The 10,513-nt window shown below is 39.1% G+C and overlaps 1 long non-coding RNA gene across 2 annotated transcripts; it reads right to left on the bottom strand.

The window, feature by feature from the left end:
- Positions 1-782: 782 nt before the first annotated feature.
- On the bottom strand, positions 783-10,183 carry LOC121394719. 2 transcript variants are annotated; one of them, XR_005961968.1, is made up of 3 exons: positions 7,825-10,183; positions 4,041-5,802; positions 783-3,474 (listed from the first exon to the last, which is right to left on the bottom strand). It is a non-coding gene; the product is annotated as an uncharacterized LOC121394719 (long non-coding RNA). The 2 variants fall into 2 exon arrangements; XR_005961967.1 differs by having other exon boundaries at positions 783-5,802; positions 7,825-7,927; positions 8,102-10,183.
- Between the last annotated feature and the right edge of the window lie 330 nt (positions 10,184-10,513).

The following is a 10,513-nucleotide window of genomic DNA, read 5'->3' as shown; positions in this document are numbered from 1 at the left end:
ACACACCTATCTAATAAATCCATTAGGAAATACATTTGCTTATCTTTGCACCTGTGTGCCGGTTTCTGGATAGACTTTGGAGCCTACATAAGTTGTGCAGTGGTAAAAGCACAGAGGTACAGCTTTTGCTAATAAATCTGTTTTGAATGTACCCGTTGACACAAAGCCATTTCCTTCTAAAACATCTTTGCTAAATGCAGCAGAGTTCATAGCCTCCTGACATTGTGCAACAGGTCTATATCTGTTTTGTAATGATACATCATTAGTTAAATATAATATTCTGATTTCCACCTTAATGTAATATTTACAACTGTCCAACACGGAAGGCCACAATGGGTCATTTTAAGCAGCTGAAGTAAATTATTTCTGTTTTTTGAGGTTTGCTATTTTTTGCAAACAAGGTGTCACTAAGCAAAAAATATTGACTGAAACAATTTCAGTTTATTCAGTTTATTTTTGCCAGCAGAGAAGCACCTGGCCCTCTTCTTGCCCACTCCCATTGTAAAGTATAGTAAAGTTTGCTAGATAACAGCAGTGTAAGGCAGTTGTCGAAGTAAATTGAAAGCAGCATGTATGATTTTGGTTGCCTCTCCATCGACTGAAATACGTGGGTGAAGAAACCACCAAATGTGCCAATATTCTAAATTATAATTTGAATTAAAATTAGCAGTTCTCCAAGTTAGTATGCAGGTATGGGACCTGTTATCCAGAATGCTCGGGACCTCAGGTTTTCTGGATTACAGATCTTTTAGTATCTTTTACAGATGTAGTTTGGATCAAGTACAAGCTATTGTTTTATTATTAGAGAGAAAAAGGAAATCATTTTTAAAAATTTTGATTATTTGGATAAAATGTAGTCTTTGAGAGATGGCCTTTCTGTAGTTCGGAGCTTTCTGGATAACGGACTTCAAATGGATCCCTGTGCAATTGATGGAAAGTTTTTGCATGCATTTGGGAGAGACTTCTGTGAGATTTTCGATGTGTATTTATTATAAGAAGCAATAGGCAATTAATTAATGCCCCATTAACATTGATCAGGAAGGTTAAAACATCCTATTAGGTTAGGTCTATATTGGGCTGTGGATGATGTCCTCTTCTTAAAGGAGAAGGAATCTTCTGATCATGGGGGAGGCGCCAAATGTTAGGCACCCCCAGTAATTATATTCACTTACCTGATACCCCAGGCCTGCACCAGCTTGCACATGCATCTGCCTCTGGCAACAGAAGAAAGAAAAAGTAGAAGAGGACTGCACAGATATACCTGGGCCAGTGCTGGTTTCTACTAAAAGGGGCAGTGCCCAGGATACCAGGTAAGCATTTAAATCATAGGGGAGTGCCTAACTTTAGGCACCCTCCCCCAGTGATTTTAATTTTCAGTATCCTTTAAGGGACTACACTGGGAAATGATCTATCCATTCAGTATTCTTGCTAAAGAAGAGAATATTAACCAGAGTGGCCAGCTGAAGGCTATCAGACAAAGAATCCTTGTCAGAAGTCCTATTTAGCAATACATCTAAGATGATCTGATTCAGAGTATATAGTTCACATAGCAGACATAGAGCATGGCAGGTCACACAAGTATGAGAAAAGCCTCTCCTTTATGCAAGCACAAAATGTGTCTATACTCATAAATCATATTATACAATGAATAAACATGTCAGACATGCCTATTCTATTTGCCTTTTATGAAATGTTAAGTGTCATTTAGATAAGAGCAGTCTGGAGGTTGTGGCTTAATGCAGTATTGTTGTTGCCACCCAAGAGGGCACTTTACAAATTAATGAAAACAGGCCTATTAAAATAGCCTATATCTGGATTAACGGCAAGGAGAGGAAAGTTTGAGTGGAAAGTATTTGCTTTTTGCCGACAATAACATTAATTAAAATAATAATAATAGGCTGGATGGAAGGTATCATGTAAAGACCTGTTACAAAACAGGCACATTTCAACCGAAAGATAGGTTGTAAGTGCCACTTAATTAGTTTAGACTTAATAGTAGCTACACTGGGGTAATTGATGCATTACTTGTAATTGAGGCTTTCTTAGTTTCGATAAATGTAAAGTAATGGGCAATATTTAAAAAATTGTGTTACACAGTGAAGAAATTTTACAGTCAGAAGATACATGCCGTAACAGAGGTTTTCAGACTTTTTGTGTTCAGCCCCACCCCCTTTGTGAATCTGTGACCCAAAACTGGTCAGACCCCCTCTCCATAAATCATAACATGGTTAAAATAGCTACACTGACATGGGATACAAGCGCAACACATAATCATTCACCCCTAACTCTTACCATTTTCTGCATAGGCCCCCTTGGGAGATCAGCCACACAGTTTGGAACCATTTGGGCCACAAAGCTGCAGCTAATCCATTTTTGACTTTTGAAAGCATTTGGTTTACTACTATAACAAGTGGAAAAGAGTGGGGAAAGCAGACAAGGGCATTTGGTTCACCACTGTTATCAGTTTAGGGGCAGTGGTGGACAAAACCATTCCATATGTTGGAGACCCAACACCACTGAAGTGCTGTAGGAAGCCACCTCCCCATTAGATAATTTGCATGACATCGTAACCCTCTCAAGTACAGTATTCTGTTGGAGAGCCCACCCATGGGTGTATGTCTTTAAAAAGGAAAAAAAAATCACTGGAATTGCAATTTTTTTGAAAGCACCCAGTAGTGATTAGTGGTCTTTAGTATCTTCCAATTACATTACAGAACTTTGGCTCTAGAAAGCTGTCTGCCCTAGCAAATACCCCCACCATTGACTGTCAATCTCTCAAGCTGTATCTAATCTCTACTACTCCCTTCCTCAAGGTGGCCATAAGTGGAATTTCATTAGAGTTATCTTATGGATTGCAGTCCAAATGGATAGATGGATGTTGTGCAATTTATCGATCTGGGGAATAGCCAAACAGCACTGTTCCGTTGGTCTTTAAAGGAGATTTGTGTCTCCTCTCATTTCAACCTTTGCACCATCTCCAATACACCTGCTAAGAAGGGGCATCTGCAGATAGTTTTTGGACATACTACTGCAATCTTATAGGATGACAGCATGATCTTTCAAAACTGCTCAGCGAGGAGACACACAACAATCCAGTATGGTAAAAATTGACCAAACTGCCTAACCACATTTGGGCATGTATTATTAGTTCGACTTAAAATTTCACAACCAAGATAAAAATAAAATAGAATGGGGCTACCTACGTTTTAGCCCAAGTTCATTTTGATGCTAGTGAATGATCTGTTAATATGTGACACATTAGTTATTAGAAGCAGGACCATGTCTTACTTAACTTGAAAGGTATTGCATTAAACTTACCTAAATTGGGCACTTTTAGTTAAGTCACAGCAGATAGTGTTCCAGCTTGTGTGCTTGGGAAAATACCTAAGATTTCCCCTTGAACAGTAGAAGGTAATGATCAGTCCTGGTTGTGACGCACAAGTGTTAGCAACACTTCCTCACTGGGAGCAGGTACTGTAAACCAAGGTGATGCAGATAATGTTCAATTAAATTAATTAATAACTGGTTCATAGACTACCAATTCCAGGGACGGACTGGGATGGCGGGAAAGCAGGAAAAAACTCAGTGGGCCCCTGCTGGCCTAGACCCGCTCCGCCGACCAGCTGCCCCCTAAAGAAAAGAAGATGTGAAGCGATGTGCTGAGAGGGGAGGTCAGGAGTTTGGAAGCGGGAGGGGCCCCTGGTGACTGTCAAGAGGGCCCTTGGTGTCAAAGCCCTGGTGGGCCCCCAATACTCCAGTTCGACCCAGACCAATTCTAAAATTGATTACAAAAGGGCAGTATAGCCGTTTGTTCAACATGAGTGAAATGAGCTTGTGAAGAAAATACTTTTCACCTATTGTTATAATCATGAAAAATCTTTTTTTTGGTAATGCAGCCTCTACAATGGCCTCTGCAAACAATAATGATAAAATGAAACTTTCAAAGTTATCCATGATTCCATCACACCTTACATCAGTAACGTCATCTTACGTATTTACAAAGCAGCTTTTTTTTTTCTTTACCTTGATCTCCTACTCACCATCACTCTCATGACTTTATGGGCTCTCTAAAGCTTTACGCCATCTCTCACGCCATACCCTCTGTCTTGCTAGCTCTGACCTGTCTTCCTTTCATCTCTAAGATCCTGAGATTAAAGAAAATCAGTGGGATCATGATGAGTCCCATTTATGATTAGAAGTCAAAGGGCCATTTAATTATACTAAAGCTAATGTCACACTATGCATTTTCTCTGCTCGTGGAAAAAATAACAATTCTTTATGCTTTAAGGGGCATATTTATTATGCTGTGTAAAATGAAATTCACTGAAAAAAACTGTGTGAAATAAATGCCGAATTTATCAAGGTGTGTAATTTTACACCATATAAATGTCAGATTTGCCTCCGTTGTTTTACATGTTTCCGGCGGAAGTCTCTCTAAGAAAAGATGAGTAGAAATATAAGCAATATAAAAATGGCAATAATAATACATAACAACTTTATGCCTATGTGTCTAGTAACTGACATAAAGGCTATTGATTTCAAAAAAAAAGTTTTAAGGATGAAATCTGTCCTGCAGTGACTGATGCCATACAGGATCTGTATTTTCTCTGCAGAAGCATAGTTTGAATTTAGTCTAAACCTCACACGCCCCAATTTGACTTCATTCTGTAATTAAACACTTGGGATTATTATTATTTGTAGTGTCTTTGTTTGTTTTTCATAAAGGAACCTTTATTTTTAGTACACACAACTAGGACACTAGCCTCAGTGGGGTGTACACTTGGAATAAGAAAATGTGGATTGTTTAATTACATGTATTTGTCTTTACTCTGTATCACAATATGAAACAATAGATTACACAAAACATAATTATTACACACAAATACATTCTCAGAGGCACATGATTCAGCACACAAACACTCCAAAAAACCAAACCACAAGTTCAAAAACTCACCCAGCCACCACTGAGGCAGGCTATCTGCAGGTGCCATGTGGTTCCTCTGTAGAACTAAGGTACAAACCGTTCATAACAGAAAATAGTGAAAGTAAGCTAAGTAAGTAAGTTTAATTTAAAGGGGTTTTCATCTTTGAGTTAACTTGTAGCATAATGTAGAGAGTGATATTCACAATTCGCAATTTTCATTTTTTATTATTTATGTTTTTATGAGCAACTCTTTAGTTTGCAATTTCAGCAATCTCATTGCTAGGGTCCAAATTACCCTAGAAACCACACAGTGAACTGAATTAGAGTCTGAATATAAATAGGAGAGGGTCTGAATAGAAATATAAGCAATAGGAAACTGGCAATAATAATACATAACAGCTTAACAGAGCATTTGCTTTCAGACAGGGTCATTGACTGCCATTTGAAAGCTAGAATGATTCAGAAGAAGTTGGCATATAACTGAAAAACTATAAAAATAAATAATGAAGACTAATTGAAAAGTTGCTTAGAATTGTCCAATCTATTTCGAAAAGTTAATTGAAAGGTGAACCATCCCTTTCATTTCCAGGATGAGTTTGTTAGAAATTGAAAACATATCATAAATCATAAACACAAAAAAGAATCTCTCTGTATACTGTATAAAGTTGATTTTCTGTCCTTTGAGGAAGGGGTTGGACCCCGAAAGCTTGTGCGTTCAATACTTCTGCAAATAATTGTGCTAAAGGCATTGCCTAGCTGAACTGGTGTGCTTCTTCCCTAATTTGGATTTGTTGCAGTGTTGGGCTTGGAAGCGGCCTGGGATATGGATGCACCCGGCACTATGAAGTAAGTGGTGTGCAGCAAATTCAAAAGTGTTGCTGTTAGAAATTGAAAACATAACATAAATCATAAACACAAAAAAGAATCTCTAGATATAAAACTGATACTGTATACAGTATAAAGTTGATTTTCTGTCCTTATATAGGTCTGCAAATTATACTGATTGCCCTGTAGCCTTCAAGTTTGGGCAATGAGTGCTTAACTCAAAAAAATGTAATTCTTTTTTTATAAAGAAAAAAATGTAAAGGGGAAATACTGATGCATACACTTTTGTTTCTGTTGAATGAATACATATATATATATTTATATATATATATATATATATGACGAAGGCTCCAGGAAGGAGCCGAAACGTTGGATTTTCAATAAACCTTCACTGATGTATAACTATCGCTGAGTTGTGAATATCCTTGGAGTGCTGTCAATACCTGCAGAATGTGTCTATATATTTCGGACTAGCACCCAGGTTTTTTGTTTATTCTCATGGTTGTGCACTCCATTTTCTCTCTCTCTCTCTATATATATATATATATATAAAAAATAAAGTCCAACGTTTCAGTCCCGCACAGGAACCTTCCGAAACATTGGACGAATAAACTATATATATATATATATATATATATATATATATATGTATATTTTTTTTTTTTTAGAAGTAGTTTGGTTGCTAGGGTCATATGTCACTGGTTCGAATGATAGAGGAAGGAGAATATGAATATAATAATCAAGTAGTTACAACACTAAAGAGAGTAGTTAAACAATTGTTTATAATCTATATATCAAGAGAAAAGAAAATGAAAGAACTGGCCCATATATTTGCACCTACCCATACATAAACTCCGAAACGCATATGAAGTATTTAAATTAAAACATAACCTTTAAAATAAATGTCCAAACTGCAACATTAAAAGACCAGTTAGAAGCAGGGGACTGACTGACCGGGTAAAGGGATTAAACTTGTTTAATCTAGCAAGATTAATTTGTATAAAAATGTATAATTTACAGGATATTGATGTATTGATGTATTTATTGTGTATTATAAAGATGTAATACAGAAGAGCCATGATTATCGTGTAAAATATATCCTTTTAATTGGTGCATAGTGATGAAATTTGTGTTACATGACTCACTGAAATGTGTATTATTTTTTTAAACAAAAGTACCCCCTGTTATAGATTTCACAGTGCTCCTGTGCTTTTCCAAGCCAAAATCCAGGAAAATGCCTTACCTGTCAGTAATGCTGGTGCATGGGGCAGTGGATTGGTTTTTTCTATGCCAGAGTATGCCTTATTTCCTTTGGAGGAAACACTGCAACTAACATTAGCCTGGGTGACTGGGGTTGGGGAGCTGCTCTGCATAACAAATTGGTTTCCTTGTCTTAATTACATCATATCCACATGAGTGGTATTAAATTGGAGAAATTGTTACACCAGCCTTTTAGGGCTCTTACAGACGAGCGTTTTTACCTGCGCTCCCCTGTACTCACACAGGCGCGTGTAGGCGCCGAACGCAGGAAAAATGCAGCATGTTGAGTCTCAACCTGCGTTCGGCGCCTACACGCGCCTGTGTGAGTACAGCCCCATTGGAAAAAATGTAATGCGTCTATCCCTGCGCTCCCCTGCGGCTGAATGCAGAAAAACGGAACGCAGGGGAGCGAAGCTACAACCGCTCGTGAGTAAGAGCCCTTATAATTAATGGTGAACTCCACTCTGTTAATTCTCCACTGTTTTTTATAATGACAGAAAATGCAAGTTTTTGCAAATATTTGTAAACCACTTTTAAAAGCAGTATATGGCTGATGTTTAAATTCTCTGCACTCCTAAAAAACTCCAAAAAACAATGTAGCAGAAGCCAGGAAGATAAGTGACCAGTTAGTGTTTCAAGAGTCAGTACCAGAAAACAGAAAGTGAATACTGCCTTCAACTGCAATTAAAAAATAACTTTTCAACCATCAAAAATTGTTACTGTATAGTGCAAAATTTAATTTTCTTTCAGTGTACACAGAAAAACCACTTTTGGGTGCAATATCCCTTTGAAAAAACACTGCAATTTGGTCTTACCTCTTTTTTTAAGCCCCTCTTGTGTTACATGATTTTCTGGTGTGAATGATCATTTTGCTCCATTTTGGCTCCACGTTTGTAAATTCCCCCCTGGAGTTTTTGGCTGTGAGAAAATAAAAGATTACCGTAAATAAATCATGACCATCTTACTGCCACCCTCTAGATGCAAGGAAGGTGGTGCCTTCTCCAAGTGAAAGATTCATACCCCCTCCATGGGAGGTAAGTTGGTTGTCAACATGATTAAATAGAAAACAAAAAAACAAATGTGTTAGGTTACCCTTTGTTTATACATCACCGGCTCCTACAATCCATTTAGCAGATGCTAAGAATGCAGGATTCTTATAATATATATTATTAACAATTATATCATTCTGAAGGGGGTTTCAGTTCCACTTCATGGTCTGATAGGAATCTGAACTTACAGAAAACCTGCAAGGGAAAGAATGACTTCTAAATGATGTAGTTGCACTTCCGCCCCCACGACTTTCACATAATCATTACACTTCTCTTTGCTGCAGGAGTTAATGTGAAAGGAGGGGGGGGGCATCAGAGACTTTTCATCTGCTGAGTCTCTCCAATTCAAAATTTAAAAGAAATGTAAGTCCCCCCCCAAGAAAGTTAAAAGGTAAGCCCCCTGCCCTGCAGCAACCTTACAGCTGAATTCACTGACAACAAGCATCAACTTCACTCTATGGGGGCAAATTCACTATGCGCCGAAAATGCGCTAGGCGTAGTTTCACCAGGGCTGCGTAAATTCACTAAGTTGCGCACAGGTTACCGAACTGTTGCGCTAGCGATAATATGATAAGCAGTCCGAAGTTACGCTAGCGATGCCTAATTAGCATACGGCGTGCAGTTAAAGTACAATGGCCGTATACGCTGCAGCAACTACATACACTACAGAAGGCCAGGGAAACGTAATAAAATGTAATAGAGGTCTTATATTGCCCTACACATGTGCCCACTGTATAGTTTAGTTGCCAAGACGGGTAACCCAAAAAAACTTTGCAACTTCGCCTGGGGTAAGGGTGCAAAGTTATGATAGAGTATGTCTACTTTGCTAGCGAATTTACGCCAGGGACCATTAGTAAATCGGTGACTTTTCACTAGCGTTAGCCACTTCGCCCTTTAGTGAATTTGCCCCTATGTATTTATAAATAAGGCACAAATCTGTTACCAGATAAAAAGAAACAACAAAACGCATTTCTAGGACAATCAGGACTTTCCAGAAAAAATGATATAGGTAAGCGATAATATGTAAGATCCCCCCCATGTCTTCTCTAGACAGGTCGGCAGTTAGAGAAAAAAGTGGTGAGAAGCAGGCACTGGCAAGTTTGGGTTCTCTTGTGAAGAGGGTGGGCTACAAAATTCAGGATCTCTAACCTGAACCCTCCAGCTGTTTAACTATATTTGCCAGTATCCTTTCTCCATAGCATTTTTAGCTGCAGTTGTAATGCAGAGCTGTTGTCCAAACTTGCAGCTGCTTATTAACATCCTTTAGGTTTATACCAACTAACAACAAACACACATTATAGTAATCCATTGTCCTTTTAGTTACTTCCGCCCCCCCTGGACAAGGGCCTCTGTGGTGTTGGGGGGCCCAGGGCAAATACTTTATTTGCTCTAGCCCAAAAGCGGCCCAGTGTGTAAGTATTCTTTGTCAGAATAGAGGGGTGAGGGGGAGTCTCAGTTCTACAAGCCTTGCAGGCTGCAGCTCGGTGGTTGAACAAAAGCAGTTTCTGTTTTTCTGCTGCCAGTGAGAGCAAAACTGGAGTGGGGGGAGGAGGAGGCGGGAACCAGGCAAACTCAGGTCTCCCCTTCCCTCCCCCGGGCAGGTTTTTGTGACTCAGGCTGAGTGTGTTGCTCCCCTTCATGAGGCCGGATATGAGCCACCAATCCCCGGCACAAACAAATGTTATAGGGAGGCCTCATAAAAAACCCCCAGCGCAGCCACGTCTCACATGAAATAACTAAGAGCTTTCTTTCTAAACATGCAGCACTTTAATAGCTCGGTCTGTGACTTCACCTACTGGCAAACACAACCACAGGCTCCTCCCCCGCTATCTCATGTCAGTCACAAAGGATGAAAGGCGCATTGTGTGTGGAGGTTTCATTGAGGGCGCGCGGGTTTATGGAGAGAGAAAATTGTGGCAGGATGGAGTCTGTCAACATTGGCAGCTTTCAAATAGCAGCGTGATCTTTATGTGTGGGGAGGGGACTTTTCTTTGTGTCAGGCACTGTCACAGAACTTCCCCCATGACATATATGCGCGAGAAATTACTTTCTAACCAATTCAATGTATTACACAAAAACAGCTACTACGTTCCACTACGTTGTTTTTGCTTTTCAGCACCCTATCTCCCACATATCATTAGGTACCAAGACAAACCCCATTGAGGGTCCTCTGAACTGTTTGAGGGACAGCCCCTCTTTTGACAGCTCCACCAGGAGTCCCTCATTTGTACTGGAAAGTCCAGTTTTTCTTTGCACTGAACAGCCAGAAAAAGAAACAAAGTTTCTAACTTAATTGGCTTTTGGCAGAGAGCCCAGAACAGCCACAGCAGAAGATAAGATACTTTTGTAACAATTTCTAGAAACGCAAATAAGCAATTGTAACAATATAAGATAAGAGGTCCCTAGGGCAATTCACCTTCATTAGGAAAACTGTAATAACTGAAAAAAACACAGA

Source organism: Xenopus laevis, chromosome 6L (genome assembly GCF_017654675.1).
Source record: "Xenopus laevis strain J_2021 chromosome 6L, Xenopus_laevis_v10.1, whole genome shotgun sequence".
NCBI lineage: Eukaryota > Metazoa > Chordata > Amphibia > Anura > Pipidae > Xenopus > Xenopus laevis.
This window is presented reverse-complemented; position numbering and strand designations above follow the sequence as displayed.